The sequence below is a fragment of the Neomonachus schauinslandi genome, chromosome 9 (assembly GCF_002201575.2).
Source record: "Neomonachus schauinslandi chromosome 9, ASM220157v2, whole genome shotgun sequence".
Lineage (NCBI taxonomy): Eukaryota > Metazoa > Chordata > Mammalia > Carnivora > Phocidae > Neomonachus > Neomonachus schauinslandi.
This window is the reverse complement of record NC_058411.1, coordinates 82,522,879-82,534,647: the sequence shown is the minus strand read 5'-3', so window position 1 is coordinate 82,534,647 and position 11,769 is coordinate 82,522,879. Positions and strand designations below refer to the sequence as shown.

General features: G+C 41.2%; 1 pseudogene; it reads right to left on the bottom strand.

The window, feature by feature from the left end:
* Positions 1-5,284: 5,284 nt before the first annotated feature.
* Positions 5,285-5,674, bottom strand: LOC123325720 (annotated as a pseudogene).
* Between the last annotated feature and the right edge of the window lie 6,095 nt (positions 5,675-11,769).

Sequence of the window (11,769 nt, the reverse complement as noted above, 5' to 3'; positions counted from 1 at the left end):
GCCCTCTGCATATTAAAGAGCTGTGTGGTGGCCTCTTATTTCGTGCTATCTCCTAATCTCCATGTAAGTACCACAAGATCCTGGTACAGAGGCATGCACCTGACCCAAAGGTCACCAGTACTACAGAATGGCCATCAGCCTAGGAAGAAAGAGCTTGCCAGGAGCTTAGCCCAACAGGTATGACAGATTCTCTCTCTTAGAAGCAAATACACTCCTTCTCTCAACAGAATGGGAAGTAGTAGGAGGGACTTGTGCAGGTGGGAAGCAAGAAAAGAATCTGAACCAATTGCCAAAAAGAGGCCTTAAGATAACACAGACCATACATGAGATGACACCATAAGGTAAGGAAAAGCATGTACAAAGAAGAGGATGAAGTCAGGGCATGGATGAGACAGGAATGGTATAACCAGAGTTCAAAAAAAAAAATTAAGAAACCCCAATGCAGGGGCACCTGGTTGACTCAGTAGGCAGAGCATGAGATTCCTGATCTCAGGGTCATGACCCATGTTGAGCAGAGAGTTTACTTTAAAAACGAAAGAAAAGGAAAGAAAGAAAAAGAGAGGAAGGAAGGGAGGGAGGGAGGGGGAGAGGGAAGAAGAAGAGGAAGAGGAAAAGGAAAGAAAGAAAAGAAACCCTAATGGAGGGGAAGAATGACAAATTCACATGCTGAAAAAGCTATAAGATAACATATTCTCTATAGCTTCAGTGGATCCCTACAGTTCCCTAACTACACTCCAGTCTCTCTGAAGTATGGATTCACTCTGCTCATCCTGGATTATTATGGCATTCCAAGCTCCCTTTTACCATGTGGACCTGAGTAATGAACATCCAGTTCTTAAAGAAATCCAAATATCTGTTATCTGTGATGGAAAGAAGCATAACACACACCAATAACCCTTCTAAGCAGCCACCTTCCTGAAAACAAAGACTAGGCTTACTCAACTTAGAATTGCCAAAAGTACCTCAAATGGGGCCTTTCACAAAGCTCAGTACTCACCTCAATTGTTGTAGAAATATTAATCTAAAATCTCAGATACCAGATTGTTCTAAAAAGCAATTTGGACCTAGAGGAAAATCCAGACATATAAGACTATTCCTCTGTACATAAAAGGGTCCAAAACAAGAGAGATACTGATCCAAACCTGTAAATACTAGTGACCTACATACAAGTAAATCAGGGCATCACATTCCCCTGGCTGTGACACATGGATACACGGCTCACCTTGTCAATGACAGTCAAGCATGAGACTTTTGTTTGAGTTGTTGGATGAAGAGAAGTTCTTTCTACTACACTTGAACTGAAAAGACAGCAACTGGAGCTATTTCAGTTACCTTGCTGCCATATGAAACCTGAAGATCAAATCAACACAGTGGAGAGCAGATTTGAGTTCAGAGAAAGAAAGAAACTAGGTCCTGGTAACATCACCTAAACTATAAAAGCCACACCTGAAGCCAGCTTTCTCTAGACTTTTCAGTAACATAAAACAAAGTATTCTCTTTTTAAGGCAATCTGGATTGGGTTTTCTGTCATTTGCAACCAAGATTCTTAATTCATATAGAAGCTCTCCAAAAATCCATGGTTCACATTTCTCTTTAATTTTTACAAAAATTCTAGCACATTTTAAAATAAAAAATTAACCCATATCCCAACATCCTAAAACAATATTCATTTCCATTTGCTTCTAGTTCACATACACAAGCCATTCAATTTTAAACTGATAATCACTCTATTCTTTTTTTTTTTTTAAGATTTTATTTATTTGACAGAGAGAGACACAGCGAGAGAGGGAACACAAGCAGGGGGAGTGGGAGAGGGAGAAGCAGGCTTCCCGCCGAGCAGGGAGCCCGATGCGGGGCTCGATCCCAGGACCCTGGGATCATGACCCAAGCCGAAGGCAGACGCTTAACGACTGAGCCACCCAGGCGCCCCAATCACTCTATTCTAAAATAATCCTTGTCACCATATCCCCCCCAGCATAGGCTTAAAAACCTTATACAAGCATCATAGGAGTCCTTGGACACAACCAGCCCTTGACCACATTCCTCCTGGGAGCCTTTACTTAACAAGGGACACTTTAACTTTGCTGAGGACATCAATCTCTCACCAGAATATGACCTTTGTTGCCCTTGCCATTAATTCTATAAAAGACTTTACCACCTCTATGAGATCAAGTCATATACTTTAAACCAGTTTCAGTACCAAAATAACTTGTGTCAAAGTTCAGACAATAGAGCCCAATCAAAAACTTCCAACCTTCAAAGGCAGTAATATCCCCACCATGATCTAACTTCCTTGTCTAAATGTCCTCAGCCCTGGTTTCTTCTGTAATGTCACTTGCTCAAATCTTTTCCATTATGCCCAAGAAAATAATCATTCTCTTGTTACCAAACCCCAGGCTTCCTCAATCTTTATGAACAATGCTCCTTCTACTTATTTACCTTGACTTAAACCTGGCTCTCTATCCATTAAGATTTTCTCACAGCTCTCTCTCTACTGCAGTCCATACCTCCACAGAGCCAGGAATGACTGGCACTCACTTGCCTTTCTACTGAAATTTCTAGATCATGATCATCCTCCTTTACAGTATCATGTTCAAGATATATCTTCTCTTCACTAGGATCTTCTGATCCTTTAGTCGTAATCCTCATTCACTGAAGACTTGAGAGCCTAGCTCAGAGTCTTCTTTCCCACTAAACCTCCTATCACAATCCTGGGTTATTTTCAAAGTCCATGAAGATTACCCATCCAATTACTGTACATTAGAATTCACAGGCCTCTGGTTACAAAGATTTTTAGGTCAACTCTATTTTAAGAACCTATTCTTCAGTTCTTTACTCGATTTTTTTTTTTTTTTTAAGATTTTGTCAGAGAGAAAGAGCGCACGACTTCGCGCATGCACACGCACAAGCCGCGGGAGTGTCAGGCAGAGGGAGAAGCAGGCTCCTCACTGAGCAGGGAGCCCGATGCGGGGCTCAATCCCAGGACCCTGAGATCATGACCTGAGCTGAAGGCAGACACCTAACCAACTGAGCCACCCAGGCATCCCTCTTTACTCTAGATCTTGTTGTCATTTAAAACTCCTTCTCCTTGATTATTCTAATTGCTCACAAAAATCTTACTCTGACCATACTCACTATGACTTTATAGAAACCTCCTGTCTCTCAGATCCTGATTCCCCCCAAACCAGACCCCATAGTAGGACATCTAAATTTCTTAGCAGCAACTTCATATTTGCACTGCCTTCTCTGAACCTGACCACAAAACCACAGCTCCAGGTCAATACTGTTTCTGGGTAGTGAGACATTCTAAAGAAAAATCACACTTGGGCAACCCTCTCGGGTCCCCTCCCTCCTTGGGATCTTTATACTATCACTTTGCTATCACTCAATAAACCTTGCTTTGGGGGCGCCTGGGTGGCTCAGTCGTTAAGCGGCTCAGGTCATGATCCCAGGGTCCTGGGATCGAGCCCCGCATCGGACTCCCTGTTCAGCGGGAAGCCTGCTTCTCCCTCTCCCACTCCCCCTGCTTGTGTTCCCTCTCTCGCTGTGTCTGTCAAATAAATAAATAAAATCTTTAAAATAAATAAATAAACCTTGCTTTGCTGCACCCCCATACAAAAAAAAAAAAAGAAAAACACACTAGAGACACTGATAACAATATAAAGTTTCCAACCTTAATCCTTTATTTCCAATCTTAGTCCTTTAAAATAAACTTAACAAATTCCCTCTTCCATTTCCCTTCAACAACTCTTTTTTTTTTTTTTAAGATTTATTTATTTATTTGGGTGGGCGAAAAGGAGAGGGAGAATCTCCAGCAGACTCCCAAGTGAGCGAGGAGCCCAACATGGGGCTCAATCCCATGACCCTGAGATCATAACCTGAGCTGAAATCAAAGAGTCTGACACTTAAAAGACTGAGCCACCCAGGCGTCCCTCCCCTACACAACTCTTTTAATTATTTTCTCAACTCAAGCTCCCCAGTTATCCCCTGTCCAGGCCCTTCACTCTCAACCAACAACCTTGCTTCTGATCTTATAAAGATATGCAATCAGGCATGCCCTCCCTCTACCCCCATTTCCCTACCTATAATCTTATCTATATTCATACATCTCCCTACCTATTTTTATTTCAGTCCCAGAAAATGAGATGTTCCTCCTCCTGTACAAAGCCAACCCATCCATCTGCAACCCTGACCCACATCATCACTCCCACCTGCTTCTGTCCTCATTCAACATCTTGCTCTATCAGACACACCATATCTTGAATCTTCAACCTCTCCTTCCCTATTAGCACCTTTCCATATACAAGGTGAGGTTTTAACATAAAAACAAAGTCCTTCCTGGCTCCATCCAGCCTTCTCAGCAAACCTTCTCACAGAGAAGTTATTCTCCTTTTTCTTTCCTTCCCTCTCCCCACTTCCTCTTCCCTTCTTCCCTCCGCTCCAGCTCTCCCTCTCCTCCTCCCTCTCACTCCCGGCTCCCTTCCCCACTCCCCCTTCTCCTCTCTTTATCCTCCTCCTTTATCACCTGCCATTTACGCTTCCACCAACTATAAGGGGGATTCCACCTTAACTTCCTACTGATACTACTTTTAGGATCACCATGACTTCTTAATTACCAAGTCAAATTAATATTTTTCCTATCTTTATTTTTCTATACCAATGTACTGTATTTGGCACTGTTACTGTTTCCCTCTTAATATTTTCTTCTCGTTAGCATATTGGCTGACATATAGCTGGCACTCAAATAGATTTGAATAAATTAATAGGGGTACAAAATGAAACAATATCATGCACTTTCCTGTCAGGAGAATGAGAAAGAGTCAATATCCCAAGAAATGTTCATGGTAATTAACTATAACATCAAGGGCCATGAGCAGCATGAATCAGTCAGTAGTGGAACAATCAGCTCAATTATATGGTTTTCTCCAGTCATCCTCAGCACCCAGAAATCATAAACAGAAATCCAGGACTGATGATAAGCAAGGGCAAAGTAATGGAAATGCTAGTGGAATCTAGAGTGCTAAGAAAAACACAATGCAAAAAAAAAAAAAGAGAAAGAGCACAATACAAACTTTTTTTTTTAACTAAATACAATGTGATAGACTCCCTACATATAAAAACTATACCTATATGCCATAAGGACACAGATAAAGTGGAAAAGAGCTAAGCATAAATCACTCTGAGGCACCAAATCCTTAAGAGTTCATAAAAACTTGAAGTTTAGTTTTTTCAAAAGTTTTTTTTTTCCATTGAGGCATTTTATTTGCACATGTGTATTACAACCCTAGAAAAAGAATCTCAGGATTTTCCCTCCTGTATGTTTTTGTCTTGCTTTTTCATGGCCCATGATGCCAGCTGAGGTTGTCAGGACAATGAAACCAAACTGGCGGGAATGGGAGCAGATTATTCTGCCATTTTTCTAGATCTCTAAATTGTACATCAAATCTGGAACTGATCACTCCACATTTGTTTAATTCTGCCTGTGAGGGTCAAAACAATTTTCCCAGTTCTGTGATCATCAATGATTTCAAATTCACCAATGTAATCATGCTTCATCATCACCATTAGAAACGATGACTCTGGAGCACGGCCTAAAAAAAAACTGGCATTTGCCTCTTTTTTCAGCATTGTTAATGCTCTTGAGTGCATCTGCCAGGACATTCACACCCACCATTACGGCCACACGGAAAGATGGCAGAAAAGAGCTAAGCATAAATTAATCTGAGGCAGCAAATCATTAAGAATTCATAAAAACTTGGGTGCGTGGGTGGCTCAGTTGGTTGAGCAACTGCCTTCGGCTCAGGTCATGATCCTGGAGTCCCTAGATGGAGTCCCGCACCATGCTCCCTGCTCAGCAGGGAGTCTGCTTCTCCCTCTGACCCTCCCCCCTCTCATGTGCTCTCTCTCTCTCTCATTCCCTCTCTCTCTCATAGATAAATAAAATCTTTAAAAAAAAATTAAAAAATAGAAAATAAAAAATTCATAAACACTTGGGAAGTTTAGTTTTTTCGGGCGCCTGGGTGGCTCAGTCATTAAGCGTCTGCCTTCAGCTCAGGTCATGATCCCGGGGTCCTGGGATCGAGCCCCGCATCGGGCACCCCGCTCAGCGGGAGGCCTGCTTCTCCCTCTCCCGCTCCCGCTCCCGCTCCCCCTGCTTGTGTTCCCTCTCTCACTGTCTTTCTGTCAAATAAATAAATAAAATCTTTAAAAAAAAAAGATTTACATACTCTATACAAAAGCACACAACCTTCTCAAACACATTACTAACAATAAGCTACAGATTTGTATAGCATTTTAAGTTTCTAGAGCATTTTAACATATACTTTCTTCATTTTTAACTCATGTGAAGTCTATAAAACAATCAAGGCAAGCATTAATATTCTTTTCTTACTGTAAGAAATTTCTTACAGTAAGAAAACTAAAACCTAAGTTGTCCATTATTATGAATCAAATACCTAAAACATGGCAATGAGGCACAATTACCTTCAAATTTCAGCTCTCTTACTCCTTTATCCTCAACAACTTACTTCCTTCCTATCCATCTTTTTTTTTTAAGATTTTATTAATTTGTCAGAGAGCACAAGCTGGGGGAGCAGCAGGCAGAGGGAGAGGGAGAAGCAGACTCCCCACTGGGCAGGGAGACCGATGCAGAACTTGATCCCAGAACCGTGGGATCATGACCTGAGCAGATGCTTAACCAACTGAGCCACCCAGGCATCCCCTTCCTATCCATCTTAAAGGAAGGGGTATCTCTGCTTTCTAAAACTAGTCCCCACCCAGACCCTTAAGCCTAGAACCCCAAGTGCCTGTAGAATCTTCAAGTAACTCCTTTTCCACAATATCTCCCTTTCCTCTAACTACATCTCCACATTCTATAAAAATGCTCAACTCTTCCCTTCCTAAAAAAAAACAAAATTCTTCGACTCTACCTATCCCACAAGATGTGACCCACTCTCTTTCCATCCTTTCCCTACTTAAACTCTTAAAAGTCTACAACTACAGGCACTTGTACTACCTTTCATCTCTCCACTGAAACATTCCTTATTAAAGGTCACCAGTGAAGGGGCGCCTGGGTGGCTCAGTCATTAAGCGTCTACCTTCGGCTCAGGTCATGATCCCAGGGTCCTGGGATCGAGTCCCGCATTGGGCTCCCTGCTCCGCAGGAAGCCTGCTTCTCCGTCTCCCGCTCCCCCTGCTTGTGTTCCCTCTCTCGCTGTGTCTCTCTCTGTCAAATAAATAAATAAAATCTTTAAAAAAAAAAAAAAAAGGTCACCAGTGAAGCCACTGGGTGGCTCAGTCGGTTAAGCGTCTGCCTTCAGCTCAGGTCATGATCCTGGAGTCCTGGGATGGAGCCCCACATCGGGCTCCCTGCTCAGCAGGGAGCCTGCTTCTCCCTCTGCCCCCCACCCTGCTCCTGCGTGCGCTCTCTCTCTCTCAAATAAATAAAATACTTAAAAAATAATAATAAAATAAAGGTCACCAGTGAATTTCTAGTGGCTAAACCCAATAACCACTCTTCAGTTCTTATCCTTAGGTGTTCAGTCTTTGTCCTAAGGTAATTGACACTATTGATCACTCTACCCTTACTAAAACTTGTCACCCCTGGGCTCTATATCCCTCTCTCTTTATTTTCCTACCACTGACTTCCTTTTTAACCTCATTTATTAAATCATCCTTTGCAGATTATCTACCTACACATTTCTGCAGAGGTTCCCCTCTCCCTGCCTTTTCTCTTCGGCTAAACATTCTCCCTGAACAATCTCTTCCACACCCGTGCCCTCAGTTACTAACCATATGGCTATGATTTCCTAAACCCTATGGTCTCAACACACCCTTTCATTTTTCTTAGGAGGAAGCTAAAACAAAACAAAAGTAAGTATTTATCAAATCTCTGGACAGGAAGGATAAAATGGAAACATTTTGTAAGCTTAGAAACAAAGAAAACACAGATTTGACTGTATAAAAAATTTAAAGTTCTATAAACTAAGACAGACAACATGGGAAATAAAGAAAATATACATACATATTAATTACATACATACCATAAATATATAACTTGATAAATAAATGGAAAAATAAGGAAATTTAGAAAGAAAGTAAGCTATTTTTAAAAACAACTAAAAATGTTCAATAGTACTAGTAATTAAAGAAGTCCACTTCAGGTCTATTAATTATCTTTTTTTTTTTTTTTTTATTCATGAGAGACAGAGCGAGAGAGAAAGGCAGAGGGAGAAGCAGGCTCCCAAAGAGCAGGGAGCCCAATGCGGGACTCGATCCCAGGACCCTGAGATCATGACCCGAGCCGAAGGCAGACGCTTAACCATCTGAGCCACCCAGGCGCCCTATTAATTATCTTTTAATAACAAGGCAATCCATATACCTTTCATAAAATTTTAAAACTGTCCTTGAGGGACGCCTGGGTGGCTCAGTCGGTTGAGCGTCTGCCTTCGGCTCGGGTCATGATCCCAGGGTCCTGGGATCGAGTCCCGCATCGGGCTCCCTGCTCCGCGGGGAGCCTGCTTCTCCCTCTGCCTCTGTCTCTCTCTCTGTCTCTCATGAATAAATAAATAAAATCTTTAAAAAAAATAAAATAAAATAAAATAAAAATAAAACTGTCCTTGAACCCCCCCCAAATCTAGAATTACTACTATTCTATGGGCACCTGGGGGGCTCAGCAGGTTGAGCGTCAGTCAGACTCTTGATTTCGGCTCAGGTCATGATCTGGGGGGTCATGAGATTGAGCGAGCCCCAAGCCCCATGTCTGGCTCCACGCTCAGCGGGGAGTCTACTTGAAGATTCTCTCCCTCTTCCCCTCCCCACACTCACACGCATGTGTGCTCTCCCTCTTTTTAATAAATAAAATCTGTAAAAAAAAAAAAAAAGAAATTACTACTCTAGACACATTTCTATTCATGTTCTAAGACCGCCTTACGTGTGTGTGTGTGGCTTTAGAGCTTTATTTGACAATTAGCAGTTAGTTCTCATCCACAAAGACTATCTGCAGATATTTTTAAGTACTGACAGGAACAAAGGTAACCAATATACACCGCCTTCATTCTTACTATGTTTTCTGGATAAACACACATAGATATGGTATGGGACATTCCTTATTCCCTTAGCCCAGACACATTTGTTGAGCCTGGTGACAATGCGCACATCTGGAGTTCCCATCTCCTTCAGGGCAAACTTCTGGGTCTGAGTGCCTGAAGGACACACTTCTTCAAGTCCACTCCATGGATGCACTTGTTAATGGTGACAGTATGTTCTCTGGTCACTACTTCAATGATAGCAGAATTGCCATTCCTCTTCTCATCACCCTTCTTTGCAGGAGCCATGTGCCAGGCCCCAGTTGGAAAGGAAGAACATGAGGTATTACTGTATTAGCTTTTAAATAACATTATGCTAATGTTCTTAACACTCACAGTTACCCCTATCAAATGTCAGGCACTCTTCTAGGTGCTAGACGATACAGCAGTCAGCAAAACAGATAAAAATCACTGTCCCTCTGGAGCTTATATAGGATTCTAGTCTGGGGATGGGGAGAAGAGACAAATAAAATTAAATAAGTAATATATATGTTGTATGGTGACTAAGTGCTATGGAAATAATGTAGGAAAGGAGATTAGCAGTGCTGAGAAGGGTTATAAGTTTAAGGAGTGTGGTTAAGGACTCAATGAAAAGGTGACATTTAAGTAAAGAGAAGAGGTGAGGGAATAAGTCGTATCTGAAAGAATATTCCAGGCAAGGCCTGCAGGTGGAAGCTTTCCCAGAGTGTTTGAGGGATAGCAAGGAAGCATTAAAGCTAAAGAGAAGTGACAGAGGAGAACAATAATTGAAAATGAGATCAGAGGAGTAACTGGGGGAAGAGGAAGCAGATTACTTAATGTCCACCATGGGCCCTGAGTATCTCTGCACATATTTTCTGAGTATGCTAAACCACAAGGCTTAACTGTCCTCAAATTCTAAGCCACTTCTGTGGCTACTCACATAGGCAATTAATAAATAAGACAAGGCAACCACAGCTTGACTACTGTATGACTGCTCACTCCAAGGGGGTGGGTAGGGAGTTGGAGATTTGGGGACAGAAAGAGATCAGGGCTCAGTTTTGGACAAATTTAAAATCTATCAGATATCTAACTGGAGATATTGGGTAGGTAACTGAATATGAGTCCAGACTTCAAAGAAAAGGCCAAAACTGGAGATACAAATTTGAAAGTCATCAGTCTAAGAAACTAAATGAGCTGAAGAAATAGTTTTTTTTAAAAGATGATAACCAAGATGTGAACCCTGGAGCATTCTAACATTGAGAGGTAGGGAGATTAGGAGGAACTAGCACACAGCAGGAAGGATAGACCCTGAGATAGGAGTAGAACTAGGAAAATGTGATGTCCTGGAAGCAAGTGGGAAAGTGGGTTCAGTTCAAGAGGAAGAAAGTAATCAACAGTGGCACAGGGGCTGAAATATCATGTAGAATGAGAAGACTGCTGGATTTAGCAATGTGGAGATAAAAAGGTCACAAAGTATAATTCCAGAGAAGTGGTGAGGACAAAAGCCTACCTGATTTTAAGAAAAAATGGGAGGAGATTAATTGTAAACACTAAGACAAAAGTGTCACTCTAAATAAACATACATTTATGAATGATGGAAGAATGTATGATGCTTAATCCTGTCAAGTACTCAAGTGAATTGACATACTTTGCTCACGGAAAAATAAAACAGTACAACCTCGGGCGCCTGGGTGGCTCAGATGGTTAAACGTCTGCCTTCGGCTCAGGTCATGATCCCAGGGTCCTGGGATCGAGTCCCGCATCGGGCTCTCTGCTCCTTGGGAGACTGCTTCTCCCTCTGTCTCTCTCTCTCTCTGTCTCATAAATAAATAAATAAAATCTTTAAAAAAAAATTTTTTTTTTAATTAAAAAAGCAGTACAACCTCTGGAAAGAGCCCTAACACACACCTCAACTGGTTTTTAAAATGTGTAAAATATACAGATAGACAGATAATATATATCTCTAGAAAGAAATACAACAAAATGTTAAAGCAGTGTTATCACAGCATTGTGAGATTAAAGCTGACTTGTTCTTTTTTATAATATTCCTATATTCTTCAAATGCTCTATAATGAATATGTTTATTATAATTAATAGCTTTTTAAATGTTCATATCCTCTGCCTCAGAGGCTATATCTAAGTATTGCTCCTAAGGAAATACCTTGAAGCTTAGAAAACATTTTATGCACCAAAATTTATCCTAGTTTCTTTAAATAGTAATAGGAACATCCAAGTTTCCAACAACAGGGGCTACTAAAAGTTTAAGGTATGTTTTCTCAATTTTTTTTTTTTTAGATTTATTTATTTATTTGAGATAGAACAAGAGCGAGAGAGAGAGCCCAAGCAGGGGAAGCAGCAGAGGAAGAGGGAGAAGCAGGCTCTCCACCAAGCCAGGAGCCCCACAAAGGGCTCGATCCCAGGACCCCGGGATCACTGGCAGATGCCTAACCGACTGAGCCACCCAGAGGCCCATTTTCTCAATTTAGAAGGATGTTAATTAACTGAAAAAACACTTCTATTAAAATGTTAACTGAATAAAACTGAATAGATAGTAGACTAATCAGATATGCTCTCTTTCCCTCTCTAATCTCCTCTAAAACAATAGTAAAATCATTTTTAAAAAGGAAAAAGAGGACAATGAAGCCTAAAGAAAGAAAAAAGAAGGGACAAGAGGATTAGTAAAGGATACAACAACAAAAGATGTCAACAAATTTTATAATTT